Here is a 16,020-nt window from a genome sequence, read left to right as displayed (position 1 = left end):
CTCATAGGCTATGGGATAAGAATTCAAATTTAAAGGCTTCACTGGGGATGTGTACGGGAGGTATGAGACAGCCCAAAGATCAACATAAGACCAGTCTTGAATCTCCTCTTAATTTCATAGTGTAGTCAGAGAGACCACTGGTTTTGCTTGATCGTTTGTTTTATTCCTGTGCTACCAGCATCAGGTTATTACCAGTGCTTGAAACCACACAGGCAATAGGACTATTGCTTCGTTGGAAAAAGCCTACAGCGTGAGGGTTATGATGTGTCACGTAGCTCTCCTGCTTTAATATTCACTCCCTTTATTGCCCTCTTGGATGCGTTAACTCCGCAGCCCTTTGTCTGCTGTTCTGCTTCCTCTCACGAAGCCAGAAAAGAATAAATAGCTGCGTATTGCAGTGTGCAGCAGTAAATGCCCTCCAAAGAACTACTGCTGGGACTGTTGACATGAGAATTTGCAAGAGAAACAAAAGAAAATATGCTGATTCTGCTGGTTTGAAGCGTAACTCATGCTGTGCCTGGCTAAGTGTTACATCAGAGCTCCACAGCTCGCTTTACAGAGGCTTCATTGAGAAATAAGTGTCATTGTTTCAGATATGCTGTTAAACCATAAGTTGTATGGAGACTCGTGTCTCCTCCAGCAACCGCCTGTCTAAACACACTTGTGTGAAATACAGACATCAAGCGAGAAATCTTACTGCATTTCATAATATTCTGTAATTATAAAGAGAGAAAAGCAATACACAAAACACCCACGACTTTGGCACAGAGGTAATACCAGCTACCTGCTTGTCAGTTCTGCTCAGCATTGCTCTGTACACGAGAGCAGAGGTGCACTCAGTGAAGTCTGCCTTGTAGAGACAGCAGGAGACTATCTGCATTTCTGCTGGTAAGCCACGTCCTCCAGGGTGGGAACTGGTGCAGGGTCAGTTCCAGTCAAAATCCAAGAGAAGGGTAACACAGTAACATCAGACATATACGTAGGACTTAATGAAGAGTCTCTATCATGCCCACTATCACCTATACAAGGTAACACTAGACCAAACTTGGAGCTCAGGCCTCAGCAAAGCTTGCCAATAGAAATAAAGGATGCTCCTTTATTTCACAAATATCCACAGTCTTACCAGGACCATATTTGCCCACCCCATTCCAGATGACTTGTCCCCCACAGATCTTTGTGATTCACAGTTCATTGCAGGGGGAAAAACAGCAATGCCCTAAGAGTCAAGTCCAAGGAGACTCATTTAAACCATGGAACAGCTTCACAATATGGACTGTGGAAAGAGCAAAGGATTAACCCACTTCAGAACTTCTCTTCCATGACTGCCATGAGACTCCAGCCTTTTCTTGGCTCTTGAAGCAGTTCAGATCTAGAATAATAATAGTGCTGGATACCAGTACATGACATCAGAATAAAAATGCCTTACAATTAATGATCTGACATTAATAAAGTTGGCCGAGGCAAGGGACTCAGCATGTTTACAAATATCACACCAGGCCTCATACCTCATTCTTTCCACCCAAGCGTTTTCCACAGACATGAGTGTTCAAAGCATGTTCTTGGGGAGGTGTTTATAGCTCCCACGTGGTGAGTTACCGCTCCTTGCTCCCATGGAAGCTGTCAACATCTTCAGCTCTGCTGACTGCCAAGTCAACCCCTCATCCACAAGACTGCCATCGTATCAGGAATCTCGGCAGAGACCCGACCTCTGTGTGACTGCGGGGAGCTACAACAAACAGAAGATGTTTTTAAGCTGCTTGTGCATCTGTCCACACAGGATATGAATCATTGTCACCCTGAGCAATGAAGCTTAACTCAGGGTCAATGACCAAGTCCCTAGGGCCACTTTGCCCATTTCACCTAGGTGTTCATTTAAGACCCACAGTTTTCCTTTTCCATTATAGATTCCTCTCCTCTTCCCACCTAATTATCTGAAGCACTAAACTGTGAAGCAAGATTTAGCTCAAGAGACAGTGGTAATAATAACTTAGCATTTAGCCAGTAACATCTCATGGTGAGAAGCACAGTGCTGATCTTAAGCACTTATCAATATTGTTTTCTCTCATGTATCAGTCTGGGAATTGATCAGAGTAAAAGCAATCAGTCAATAATCACTTAAAACTCTACCAGAGTGGCACATTAATTGGATGTGGGCAGCTGGACTGGGAGAGTTTGGCAGAGCTAAGCGGTTTTCGAGCCGGCAATCTGTTTGGAGGCATAGCAGCACCAAACAAGTGGCAGAAACTGCAGGACACTCCAACCAGCTCTGAGGAACTGCTGCAGACAGGCTCAGAGTGCTAGGTACAGAGCAGACCCAGCGCCTTCGAAACCTGGTCCGAGAAAAGGCTAAATACAGTGACATTTTTGCATACCTGGTTGCACTCTTTACAGTAGAATTTATCCTAGCTCATGTTTCCATTAGGGACATGCTGCAAATTAGTCTTGCAAGGCTCCCTCTCCAGTGGTAGGCACTGAGAGCTTTTCATCACACCCCGAGCATGATCAATGAATTGCCGCTCGGAGCAGCACATTTTTCTTGACAAACTATGTAAGGTAGTTCATGAGCTGCTGACTTAGATGGTTAACACGAGGAGCCCCAGAGTGCACAACAGCATGGCTGGCTCGCTGTCCTGCATTACCTGCACATGCATTGCTGTCTCTAGCCTGCAGCTAACAGACAACGTGGCATCCACCAAGGAAGGACCCCCACAATGACTTCTTTGGACAGTCTCAATCACAAGAAGAGTGATGCAACCACCCATTGCAAGTCATCATAAGACATAGAGCAAACAGGAACCAAACCGAGGAGGCCAAGCTGAGAAAGGGCCATGCTTACCCAGCTATGAGGAGTTAAGTGGATGCAAGCTTTCCTCCCAACATCCGCCTGAGCTTGTCCGTGTCAGAGCTTGCACAAAGATCTTGAGGATGAACTTGGGTGCAGACAGGGTGGAGGCTGGGAGTTTACATTTGAACATGACCTCACACAGCCTAGATGGCTCCTGTAATGGGTAGTAATGGGGTAACAGTTCTTAAAAAATGCATGCATTGACTTTTACATATGAAAATAAGAACATTTTGACCGTATGCTTGGAACAAGGCAGCCCAAAGTTACCTAACCATCAAAAATATTGCATAAAGGACAGATACATGGTTTTCCCCACCATTAATAGAAAGAGGAAGCCTTATTGCATTTACAAGGCTTGAAAATGGCAGTTACACAAGAGAACTGAAGCTGGTTCTTCTGTATCTAACATACAATGCCAACAACTCGGCCCTTCTCTTGCTGTAGTCTCACAGAGGTGTAAGTTGCCGTATTTCTTCCCAGATTTACAGATTCTGTTCCCAGGTCTTTAAGGACATAGAGGACCAACTCTCCCAAAGTGTTTTATAAGCCAATCCCCAGTCTTACCAAGTCTTTCAGTGTGATGCTGCAGTTTACCTCCAGGAACAATTTAGGGGGCTTTAAAGATAGTAACAATAAAAAGTAGTTGGTTTTAGGTGTGTTTCTGTTTGCTTTGAGAAATGAGTAAAAGACCCAAGCAATGTCACTCTCCTTATAGCACTGAATTATGTGTTTCATCAAGCACAGCTTTGAATAAAGCATGAGTAAAGTAGCAAAGTATGTCATATTGATTGGACACTTGATAACTAAAATTTCTTAAGTCCACCCAATATTAGCAGAGATGGAGGAAGAAAGGGAAAGAGTTTAGCATCTGTAATTCACATTTTGCTGCTTTCTAGGCAAGCTCATCCTAAGGCAATTGAAGGCCGAGCTTGCATTGCATAATGGGAAAAAAAAGAAGCCTCCTGTTTCCCTTGGAAAGATGCACGGAAGAGTCAGACATTTTAAACATGCCTCTGATCTACAACCTTTAACCAAAGTTGGTAGCAGGGAGCTGATAGGAAAATAAGCCACAAAAATAAGCTATGTACATGACAAACAGTATCTCAATGATTTTTCAAGTTTTCAAAATTAGAATGTCATCACTGTACAACATTGCCAGACTCTGATTTGTGCAAAAATATAGCTGTGTTTGCAACACTAGAGAACATTTTCCATTTGCAAAAATTTGCATTCCTAAGATGTGCATTAGAAAGGCAAAACTCATAAAAGGCGCTTACGTTCAGAGCTGATGGGAGGCATGCGGGACTGCCCGATGCAAAGGCACAAAGATGCTGCAATCCAAAAGCCGCAGAGAATAAATAAGTGGAAAAAATAGTTTCCCTTTTGGGAAAGTTTCAAGGACACTGCAAAACTAACACAGTCATGAAGCTGGCAGGGGGACAAGGGGACACACACACGCTCTACAGCCTCTCCTGGTCAGGGCTGCTTGGAGCCTTTGAGGGATGTTCTCAGCCACATGCAGCCACAGGGAGGGCTTTTGCTCTCCAGATAGAAATCCACCTCAGGCAGACCACAACCAGCACAGGAGAAGGTGCAGCCACAGGTTCCCTTGCAGATGCAACATTGCAGACAGTTCAGAGAGGAGAGTTCAGCCCTTGGGCATGGAGGAGAACAAGGTAGTGACACTGGAGCAGCACGAACCTCTGCTGCTCTTTGGCCCACGTGCAAGGCACGACTAGGCATTTTACTGAGGCAGATGCTTGTTCCTGCTCTTGCCTAAGAGGTGAAGAACCTTATGGAGAACTTCTATAGAGCTGCCTCAGTGCACTTGTGCTGTCTCAGGTTTTGAGACTGCTGTGACATTGGGGCACTTAGCTGGACTAGCAGAGGCTGCTTAGCCCGCCTACTCACCAAAAATAAAACTTCCAGCTCCACTGCTGCAAGATGCACAAGTTTTTTTTTCCATTTTTTTCTTCTCTTAAAGTCAATGCTTCTAATTACAAAGCAGATGGGGAGGTGCCCTCATTGCTCGGAAGAGCAATTCAGTAGCTGTTCACAYGCTCAGGGGTCATGGTTTCAGCAAGAAAGCTGAAGTCTTCTCAGACCTTTTGGACATGGCAAGCAATGATTTTAACTCTTCGCTAACACTTTAGAGACGAAAAGGTAGAAAGAAGTACCCAAAAAGAACTTTTGATATTCCATTGCTAATGAGGAAACAAGATTTTTTTTCAGGCTCAGACTGCGTGCCCATTTCCAAGACAGAACATTTGGTAAAGAAATTTGTCATTAAAAGAGGTTTTAATGACTTCCCAACACCATATCGCATCTCTTGGATTTGCATCATTTGAACCATATTTTTAGAGGTAATTTTTCAAAGCGGTGCACAGCGCTCTATCTGCGTGAACGCATCTGTGCGAGTGATTCATGTTTCTAAAACTTAGATGTACAAAAGGGGTCCACACATTACAGCAGAGCAGTAGAGCACTTCTCTGTTTTCAGTGGCTTAGCCAGGAAAGGACAGTGTGTCATTCACTCCAGACAAGGACACACAGCTATTTTCGACCTACTTTGGGGCAAAGACTCCTTAGCCCTTCTTGGCCAGCACATGCCTGCAGACTGTGTTGTCTCGTGGGCTGCATCCCACATCTCTGGTCTGCGAATCCAGTGACAAGGGATGCTATGGGACCCTATGGGATAGATGCACATCACTGAGCTATCTAATGAGTCTCTGGCTGGTGAGATCCCCCAGTATCACCATGCAGAGAAGCAGTGAAACTCTTGAAGATATGAATATTTAAAGAATTTATTGCTCTACAGGAAGATGCTGGAGACCCTGTAGATGGAGAACCTGCTCTTCCACTTGCTCTCATCTGCTCTGTATCCAGACTATTCCCACAAACTTCCAGCTCCAAACAGAAGGGAAATCCAGGATAGTGCAGGAAAGTCGCCCTTGCCAATGTAATCATACCCTAAAAGTAAACAGTCCTCTTGTCCTGGAAGAGGATGCATTGAATAACTCTCCAATGTTCTCCGTGTTCAGCTGGAGTGTTTAAAACAAGGGAATCCATCTGATTTTACTGGGTCCGTAATGATGCTGAAGCTTTGAGAAATTAATTTCTCTCCCACCGCAGGCTGTTTGAGAAGCGATATCACATCGAGAGATGCCGCACCAGGCTTCACTGATCACACTCCAGAACAGGATGCTGGCTAATGATCCAAGACAATAGAAGGCAAAAGCTGAATGCATTTTTTAAAAAATCATCACGTGCTGCAAAATAATGCCAGCATTCAGCACTGTGCAGGAAGGAGAAACTCTTTTAAATGCCAAACACTATGAGCTGCCCAGATACTCAGTCGGAAAGGAAACAGTTTAATAATCTAGACCAGAATGATCTATTTTGCCTTTTAAATGAAGTAATGAATGAAACACCTCAGGTTAGATGCTCAGCAGGCGCAGATCAGTAGTGCTCCACTGGAGTCTACGGATCATTATTTCATACTGCCGGGACAGGAAAGCAGGAATAGACACAGCAAAAGTTCTCTAGTTCCAAGCAACTTCTTGCAATATTAACATCATTAACATCAAGCAAAACCCTGACCTCACTGTAGATTAATAGAAATATTCCCATCAAAGCTTCAGAATACCTACAGAAGGGACACTGGGTGAAAAGCAGCCGGCTTCAGTTAGCATTAGTTAAATCAAGCTGCAGGTGCTTATTAAGAAGGTTAAACTTTACCACAAGGACATTGCAGATTATATAAGCAATGAGTCACCTTTATTGACCTTGCTTTATGGCTGATATCTTACATTCCCAGCCAACAAAACCAACAAGCTTGAGCSGAAACCCAAAATTACATGGAAATCTTGTGATCTTCCATTTTCCAGAGTCTGATCATGACATTCGGAGGAAGGGGAAGAGAGAAGGGAGGGGAAAAAAGTCAGAAGTAGAGAGCAAAGAGAGGATACCTGAGAGATGAATTCCYCTGCCTGATGAAACAGTCCATAATTTTTGGCCCTTTGAGGTTTATTCATCACAGCTCCTGGGATGAATGGWTTTTTTTTCTGATCAGCATAATTCTCAGATCTTGTACCAAAATAAGTATCAAACAGGAGTGTGCTCGTTCACATCTTCCCTCTGTGGAAGAAAAAAAAATCAGAAAAAAAGAATAATTAGGAAGTAGAAAAAATACATCTGGTCAGCCTATATCAGAAATAATAATCAAGAACAGCAGGGGGGGAAAAAAAAAGTCAGACTGTGCCGCCAGTGAGACACACAGGACTKTTTGGAAACAGTGTCCAAACAGCATCTGGTCAATTATAAGATTATGCATCAAACAAAATTCAGATTCATTTGCAAATAAATTAAGACTAGAGGAAAAGGAAAACATTTGCAGAGAAGATAATTGCAGCAAGTAATTCAGGCAATCCTACCTAGCATCTTCACAACACTGTACAGACACTGTGCTTTCCCCTACACGGGCTTGGGACGGCGCCATCCCAGGGAATGGCACCTAGTGCTGCTGCTCAGCATCAGTTTCAGCACCTGCATCTTCTGCACAGCAGAATAAGAGCCTCAACCCAAGTTAGCACCTACCCTTCATCTGCCTGTTTTCACTACTTTAAAATTAAACACCTGCTTAGCCATCATCCTGAAGTGATTCTGGGCTTGGTCAGCACAGAACAAGTAGACACTCAAGGATCAACAGAGGTACTTGGCAGGTAAGTGTTGAGTTACCCTGTTTCCTCTAGGGCCCGTTTCTCTGCCTCGCTAGGGTCAAGTGAGGAAGGGCATTTTCTGCACTGCAAGCTCATTAGCTTAGCTCATCGCCTCAAGGAGCAGACATGGGTCATRACATTTAGCAAGGAAAAGCAGATCTTCAGCACCAACCTAGAGATTAGTTGTTGCCATTTCCTTCTCTTTACCCCTTTGATGTTTGAGAAACATGTGTTATCAATCCCTATAAAAAAACYATCAATATGTCTTGATCTTAGGAGGTATCTATAGCTTTCAGTTTCAGGCCAATTTTGCTCTCAGTGGGCATTGACCAATAGCAATACCTCCTGATACTGAAACATGAGTGTTGGCTGATTTCTGACCATTTCCATTCCCATCAATAGAGTGTGTGTATTTGTTGTTGTTGTTGTTTTTACAGACACAATTAAGGAAGGTGAAGGGGGGACCAGGAGACCCGATAGAGGCCACCCCGTGATGCAGAGCACCATCCATCATGCTTCCCCGGAGGATTAACAATCTGTTGACTGCTCCTAATGAGAGCGTGACAGCACTGAAGAGCAAAGCGAGACTCACAGAGCCCATCTGAGTGCAGGAGGTGTCAGAAAAATCATTCATCTCACATTTCCTTCTGCTTCCCTTCAGCATATGGCTCAGCCACGATGAGATCCTTCACACCAGGCTGCGCAGACACAGAGCCAACACAAATAAACAGCAAGTGCTGCACGTACCGGCTTCCTCGCTGCCATTTCTGCATTGCATTTTGGTAACTTCAGGGGTGCAAAGGGAACAACAGGGATTTTCAGGCTTTTCAACAATTGCAGCGTGCCGGAGGAGTGTCTGCATGGTTTTGCAATAGGGGACAAGAAAATTGCACCTCAAAATCCAAGTAGCAGTTAAAAGGGGTTCATCACTTCCATCAGCTACATCTSACTTGGCTAAACAAAGGCAAGAGAAGCTAAGGAGCAAGCACAGGCTGAAAGTCTGGCCCTACCAAGACCAGGACCAGAGCAGGCCCCAACCTCAGGAGGAACAGAGGGAACCTGCCCTTCAAGCCCCGGCTTGGAACTACCAAACTGGGACTTCACATTTAACCCCAAACTGGAAAACTRAAGTAGAACTTACCACTCTAGCTTAAGTAAACAAGAATATTTGCCTCATTGTATTCTTAATTAATACCTTTTATGGCTCTGTCAGCCCATAATAAACTAGGCCAGCTCTAACTGTAGCTCTCAGATGGCAGATATCAGAATATCCTCTTAGCCGTAAGTTGGGCAAGACTTATGAGCTTCTTCAGGGAAGGAGCAGTCCCTGTGAGGCAGGACACTGTCGCCTTGGCTGGGTCACTTCTGGGGCACGTCTAAGCACTGCTCTACGGGAAGGACTTGGCAGAGGCTCTCAAGACACCGGAGTTGCAGAGCAGTACGCCAGTAGTAAACAACACTCAGCTTTTTAAAGGGGAGTTGAGAATCTGGAGAGAAGGATTCCCTGAGGAGGCAGAAAAGGCAGAACATATTCCTTCATTCTACACTGATAATTAAGATCTTGTCTCTTTTGCATGTCCTGCTGGTTTTCAGCCAGCTGAGCGATGCCAGAGTTGCTCGTTGCCTCTAGCCATGATGGCCAGAGGGTTCTTRTGGCAAAGGAGCTGTTTCTTTCCAAGAAAAAGAGTTTGCAGCCTCTATCCTTCCTATGCTTCCCCAATCTCTCCATGCTTCACTGCCCCCTTACAGCACAGAAGCCACCTCAYGCCTTAAATGCAGCAATATTTCCAGGCTAAACTTGCCTCTTACAACGGAGTAACACCAGGAGCAATCTCTCCTTGATAAAACTGTTGTTGCAAAAATTTGATGTTCTGTAGAACAGAAAACTYCAACATTTTGCTAGAGGGACTAAGCACTGAAGTCTTTTAATGAGCAAAAAATTTGTCTTTATTGTTACCGTCGCAGTCAGGAAGACATCATCAGACAGTAAATCTGTCCTGGTGGCTACTGCCATTTAATATTAAGTCAGTGTAAGTGATGTCTTGGATTCATTCCACCCAAACTGATAAAGCAGCCAGGACATGGGCTGCTCTCCAAATAGCAAGTAGTTTGAACTTGAGATTTCTATAATAATTTTTCTCAGTCTGTGCAGAGGAAAGAAAGGGTAGGCTTACAGGCTAAGAGAACCTAGAGAACTGCCCTGAAGCCTTGACTCTGGATTTGACTTCCTATGTGATCTTGGGTGAGTGATTTGTATATTTGAATTTCTGTGCAAGGGAGATGGCCCCACTACCTTGTGCAGCTAGTTTATTTTGGGGTCTTGTAGATAGAAGTGTCTCTTACTACAGAGTGTGTTCTCAGCTTGATCTGAGACCTGGTGCATATCTTGGATTGAAACACTCAAGACTTGTATTGAAAATTCCATCTTCCCCAGAACTCAGACCCCAACAAAGACCCCAAGTCTTTAATCCATGCCTACAGTCTTGACAGGCAACTGTCTCATGCAGTGCAAGGGTGATGCCATGGGTGGTAACAGGAAAAAAACTTCTTGGATCTCTCCTCTCCTCTGTCCCAATAAACTGCTCTACCTGGTGCATCCACACAGGCCCTGGGGGTCTCTGAGCTGCTTTCTGTACTAATCCCAAATTAGCAGAAGGAGAGAAAAGCCAACTTTATATAACAGGTGAGTCTTCAAACTGTGGGCAAGTCTGGAAACAGGCAAGTGTCCAACAGGAACTCTGTCRGCAGAGGGCGAGTCAAGGGAAGTGCAGTGAGCAGCAACAGCAAACACTTGAACCTTCCAGCAAGCCATGATTCAGATTGTGCARTTCTCTCTTTTCCATTCACTCTATTTCAAGCCCTTGCTTCTAGATTAACCTTTTTCTTTTGCTTGCTTTCTGGGCTTCCCTTTGGAAAGGGCTGGCAGGCAGACAGAGGCTGCAGCTACAGGCAGGTGCCTCTGGTTGAGGAGAGACACTCTCTTCTTGGTGCCCACTCCTGGTGGCATCAACCTGCCGAGCAGCACCAGGGTGCCTGCAGCTCGGAGTGCCAGGCACCGAGCGACAACAGCGATGCCATCACGCTCAGATTTCTCTTTGTTGCCTTAAGAAGTCTTTGTACTTCTGTTTGTTCTACACGTATTCCAGCTTGGCTCAGCAAAGAGCTCTAACAGGGCAAACATGACAATACGTTCAGATAAGACTGTCCCAAAGGGAAAAATCTAATTCTTGCTAGTTTGAAGAAGCCTCAGTCAAAGGTTTTAGTCAAGACATTGAATTGATGTAGCAGTTTAGAAGTTATTTAATATTTATATATTCATGCCTAGCATCTAAATAGGTCAAGGCCCCAACGTACTATGTGATACACAGACATTCACATGCACAGTATATCTCACGTGCTTTGAAAGCCTCAGTCTTACCTCTGGATTCACACTGTCAGGGGGAGGGCCCACAGCCACCAATGCTTTTCAAATGGCAAAATAAATTTTGAAGACATTTCTTAATGCAATTCAAATATTTTGTGAGAGTTTAAATTACAAAGGCAATTAGAGGGCTTTTTTTTCCCCAAAAAATTTTATTTTCAAAAGCTTCATTTCACATGAGAAACACTTCCCAATGTGTGGCACTTAGCACTAAGTTTAGGCAGGTGCTGTGTTGAGTCTGCTGGTAGCCTGATCAGCAGCTCAGTGACACCACAYGAGGAGTTTGGTGCTGACTGTTCCTCCTTGCTCCCCTGCCTTGGCAGGCTCAGGTGCACTTTCCATCACAGATGCAGGGGAAACYGATACAGGCAGAAATCAGATTGAGGTCCACTCCACGGATGGGTCTAACGGCTCCAGAGAGTGAGACTGAAGAAGAAGAGGTCAAAAGAGCAGTTGTAAGGAAAGCAGGACAGATGCAGCAGACAGAGCAGAGCTGAGCTGGCASAGGGACTTACCCCACAGACAGGGCCAGCCCGAGGGAGCTGCAGAGCAGGAGTGTCTAGGCATCATAGAGAAGTAAATGGACCATTCTCTTAATTGTGTGTTCTTAGGCAAGAGAGGTACCAAAAAGTTCATATTTCTTCCTAGGAGTTAGATGGCCATAAAGAGAAGCCTCCCTTGAGTGATATCAAGAATATGGATGGACATTATCCATAATGGCAGCAAAATAAGCTTCTCATTAAACTTAAATCCAGCAAAGCTGCATGAATCACCTTAAGCATACCTAGCTCTCCCCTACACCCACTCATGACTACTGAAGCATTAATTRACTCATATTGATCACCACCAGACATGCAAAGATCTCATCCTTACCTCTTACCCAGAAACACTCCTGGAGAATCAACATAGCAACTTCTGCATCAAAACATACCATGGGCACCTCATTTCACAAAGGGCTGAGACAAAAATCCTCTACTTTTTGTCTGGGAGACAGGTAAGCACATAAAGGTCTACAAGGCCCAGAGGAACAGAAACTACTCAGCTCCCTCAAAACAGAGGTATTTTGCCTAGATAGAACCATAGATGAGGGTAAAACCTACTAAGAAAGTTTTTTGGAAGCCAGGCCTTTCCTTTCTTCCTTTATTGGGCTTTATACACCTGCACCAAATTAGCATTTTGGCTCTCATCAACCCACAGATCAGTTCCAACTGGCCTCTCAATTAGCGAGAAGCAGCTGAAAGCGCAGAGCAAAACAAGGCAGAAAAGGGGCTTAGGAAATAAAAGGGTTATTTAAAGGGGCTGCATCCTCAGCTAGGACTCTGAAGGTTTGTGTGCTGGCCTAATACAATAAAAAAGAAAAGAAAGAAAAGTGTAAAGGGGAACCYTCAGCGCACTGAGCACAGGTGCTGCATTTGCACAGTGAGATGTGAAGGTGCTGCACTTGGTTGCTCGATCAGCCGGGATGCTCTGGGAGCAAAGCTGGCGCGCTGAGGACAGGGCTCACTGAATGAAATCCCCTGTAAATCAGCCGCCTTCCACCAGGCTGTGCTTTATTAAAAAGCACAAGTTGTCAAGGCAATAGCTTGAAGGTCAGTGCTCAAGGAGTCTAGGCAAAAAATTAAACCCGTAAACCTCCGAGTGTTTAATAGGGGACTAAAGGGACTTCAGTTGCCAACTGTCACTCTTGCATAATGTGACAAGAGGCTGATGCTAGCTTGACTCCTGTGAGAAAAAGGTGCTGGCTCAAAAGCCACGAGGAAAGATGTGTGCAGCATCCCATAGCCAGGGCAATCTGCACCCCAGCTTGTGGGGAAAGGGAGCAAAGCTGCTGCTCTCCCTGCAGCTCCGTCAGACAGGACCTTGGAGACGTTTCCATCAGCCCTGGGAACAGGCAGTGGCTTCGGCCTCCCCTCCTGCTGCGAGGAAGGAGCAGGATAAGGATTACGCCTCCTAAGCAGGTCTCTGAGTGTCTCAGTGTACATCCAAGGACAGCAGATCTGAACAGCACCCTTGAATTTAATTCTACAGCTGATGGCACAAATTGGCTCCTCCATATACTGTCCATAGGGAGCTGGAAGGAGCATCCATGGCAAGAGCCATGGGTCGCAGTGTGATCGATGCCACACGCGCATCCCGGCTCCCTTCAGCGCAGGGTGATTTTTCAGAAGGGAGTTAAGAGCATTATGTCAAATATAATTATGAGACAATAACAGCCTATTAGTTCCAGTGTCTAATTTTAAACCTCTGACTGTCTAAAAAGCTTCAGTCTACTTTTAGAAGAGCTGTCAGCTCCTCAAGGTATAAATAAACCTAGAGGACGGATAATCCCTGCCTGTCTCAGGGCCAAATATTCTCCTCCAGAAAAGGTAAAATTTCCATTTCATCATCACTCATTGAGATGTTCATCTCTTGCTAAAAGGGGGGAATTCCCCCCAGAGTGAGCAGACCAGTGCAAGGGCTTTATCTGCTCAGCTCTGACCTCCTCTGAGAAGGTAAAGGCACCTGGAGAACCACAGTCTGCCCAAACACACATTCCTGCTCCTCAGTTAACCCAAATGTGGCCATTTCTTCCCTCCCTGTTCTCATCTCCTTGCGTGTTACTGCAATTCATCTTTCTGTGCCTTTTTCCCTCTCCTTCCAACCCTGTCCATAGGATTTGGGTCAAAATCTGAACATCGAGTCTGAAATACTCTCAGTAATTCACCGGTCAGATTATCTATGGTGGAAAACCTAGTTGGTCGTGTGGGTTTGAGCTGATAGTGAGGGTTTTATTGCTTGCAAGGCCTCAGTGTTACATATGTGCAAATAATACCTCTTGATTTTAGGCCATTATTTGGGTTACTATTATAAATTGCTACAGAAACCATCCTCTGTCCCCTCCCCTCATGATGTGTTGCATGTTGCATATATGAATGATGCATCAAAAGCACCCAGTATATCACGTCAGGAAAGCTCCCACTAATGAAGTCCCCATAGAAATGCACAACAGACCTTCTCTGCTGCTGTGTTTTGCTGCCTTGGATATATCAAGAGATAGCTAAAATAGCAATAGATATAAGATCTTTCTAGTAAAATTCACCAAAGAAGCACATAAACATCAAAGGGTCTTAACTATTATAAAATATTCTTATGTTTGGGTTGATAAGAAAGTAGGGTAATGCCCTAGATGCATAGTTATCGGAAGGATTGTGGCTCTTGAACTGCTGTGCTAACTAATTATTATAATTATAAACATTTTGAAATACTCTAATTTTTTGCTTTACAAAAACATATCATTCTTTTATTTGCAAAACTACATGGTAAGAAATACTAGATTTAAACACTAGATCTTTCACTGCTGACTAAATACTAACACTAGCAGTGTTCAAAGATTGCACATTAAATTGAACTAAAAAACAATACCTAATTTAAGCTCGATCAAGACACTGCTGATTACCTTTTGTGCTGTCTGCTGGCTCCATTCACATAAGTGAAGCAAGTTAATTCATTATCAGATCAGACTTTATCTTCTGCAAGTAGACACTGTTATAGACCATTCCCCATGATGAAATCGTAAATTTTATCTTCATTTCTTATCACGAAATAATTAGAATATTTCAGCTCTGCACTCTGAGCCATAAACAATGACTAAAAAAAGCTGGTAATTCAATTACAAATCTGATTCTTTTTTCTAATGAGGAATGGATATTGTGCTAGGGGACCTCATACACCGTGCTGAGCAGTCAGTGTTCACGGGCTCGCTGGGAACTTCCCCGAGCTCTCTTGAGAGCATTGACTTTGGTGCTCAGCCTTGAAGGTCGGCCGAAGGTTACACAGGCGAGTTAAATCTGGTAACTGAAAATTAAGTGATTAGGAAAACACATTTTGGCAGCAAGTCCCCCTCGCTCGTGGAAGGAGAGCAGACCGGAGCAGTGACTTCTGATGCCTGTCACTGCACGTGAGAGCAGTGAGGACATCAGGAGGAAGCAGCTCATTATGGAGGAGCCTCCACGGCTGCCTCCCTGTGGAACAGGGGACGTCGCAGATCCCTGTGATTCTTCCTAGGGGATTTAGAGCCACACTGGAGCACCTGGGAGGAGGGACGCTCTGCCTAAGTGCACCACACACATACATGTGTGCTCTGACAAATGAGCACCATGGATGCACCAAGCAAGAGGCTGAGGAAACTTTTCTGCTGCCTCAGTGCTGCAGAACCCCCTCTCTGTACTTCAGCACATGGCCCTTGAAAACAAACTTATCCGAACAAACCTTTTAGCTATAACTTACAGGTATTAAAGATCTGTGTGATAATTGTCTTATCTGGCTCCAAATGTGCTTATGATGCTCACAGAGAACAAATTGGATTGTGCCCGAAACAGGCTCTTCCATTTTCATAAATTACCTGGGAAAGCAGGGAGGTCTCAGAAATGCCGGCGCTTTGTTTTTGACAGACTGCGATTTTGTTCAAAGATCTTGGGGAAGGGAACAAGAAAACAAACAAGCTGCAAAAGGTGCTCTAGGAGGGAGGGAGGGAGAGGAGAAAACATGAACTCAACTCACCCTGCACAAGTGGGCAAATTGCAATGGAAGGACGTGGGTGATGGATAGGGACGTGGCCACCCAACCCTCCCACCCCCAAACCAAGACAAACTCTGGGGTTATGAAGACCACAGAAGCAGCAGTCTGTGCCCCCAGACTCCTCCTCGGGTCTTGCACGTCTCATTAGGGTCTTGATGGCACCAGTAGTTTCCTATGGATGCCAGGAGACCCATTGTCCAGGCTGTGGGGAGAATTTAATCAGAAATACCTTATCTCCTCACATGGAGAAGTACTTCACATGGACAGCACGTCAGAAATACCAACGCAAAGCAAGGCAGCAATGCTATTTCCAGGGACTACACTGGGCTTCATTGGCACGGACCACTGGGGATCACTGCCCTCATTCCCAGTTCTCTGAAAGTCCCTGAAAGCCAAAAGGGTTCCACAACGTTTCTACTGCCTTTACCCCGACTGCACTGGATAAATGCTTGCTCTAAAGGGAAGACGTTCAAAAGCAGC

General features: G+C 44.7%; 3 long non-coding RNA genes across 3 annotated transcripts; all 3 read right to left on the bottom strand.

The window, feature by feature from the left end:
* Positions 1-886: 886 nt before the first annotated feature.
* On the bottom strand, positions 887-1,712 carry LOC112944809. The gene is made up of 2 exons (XR_003248842.1): positions 1,506-1,712; positions 887-1,369 (listed from the first exon to the last, which is right to left on the bottom strand). It is a non-coding gene; the product is annotated as an uncharacterized LOC112944809 (long non-coding RNA).
* A 1,169-nt stretch (positions 1,713-2,881) lies between these two features.
* On the bottom strand, positions 2,882-6,972 carry LOC112944808. Its single transcript, XR_003248841.1, has 2 exons — positions 6,813-6,972; positions 2,882-2,999 (listed from the first exon to the last, which is right to left on the bottom strand). It is a non-coding gene; the product is annotated as an uncharacterized LOC112944808 (long non-coding RNA).
* Positions 6,973-11,260: 4,288 nt separating this feature from the next.
* On the bottom strand, positions 11,261-12,046 carry LOC112944800. The gene is made up of 2 exons (XR_003248840.1): positions 11,857-12,046; positions 11,261-11,409 (listed from the first exon to the last, which is right to left on the bottom strand). It is a non-coding gene; the product is annotated as an uncharacterized LOC112944800 (long non-coding RNA).
* Between the last annotated feature and the right edge of the window lie 3,974 nt (positions 12,047-16,020).

The sequence above is a fragment of the Nothoprocta perdicaria genome, unplaced genomic scaffold, assembly GCF_003342845.1.
Source record: "Nothoprocta perdicaria isolate Ctin4 unplaced genomic scaffold, notPer1 scaffold_176, whole genome shotgun sequence".
In the NCBI taxonomy this organism is placed as follows: domain Eukaryota; kingdom Metazoa; phylum Chordata; class Aves; order Tinamiformes; family Tinamidae; genus Nothoprocta; species Nothoprocta perdicaria.
The sequence above is the reverse complement of the archived record's forward strand: the minus strand, read 5'-3'. Positions and strand labels throughout refer to the sequence as shown.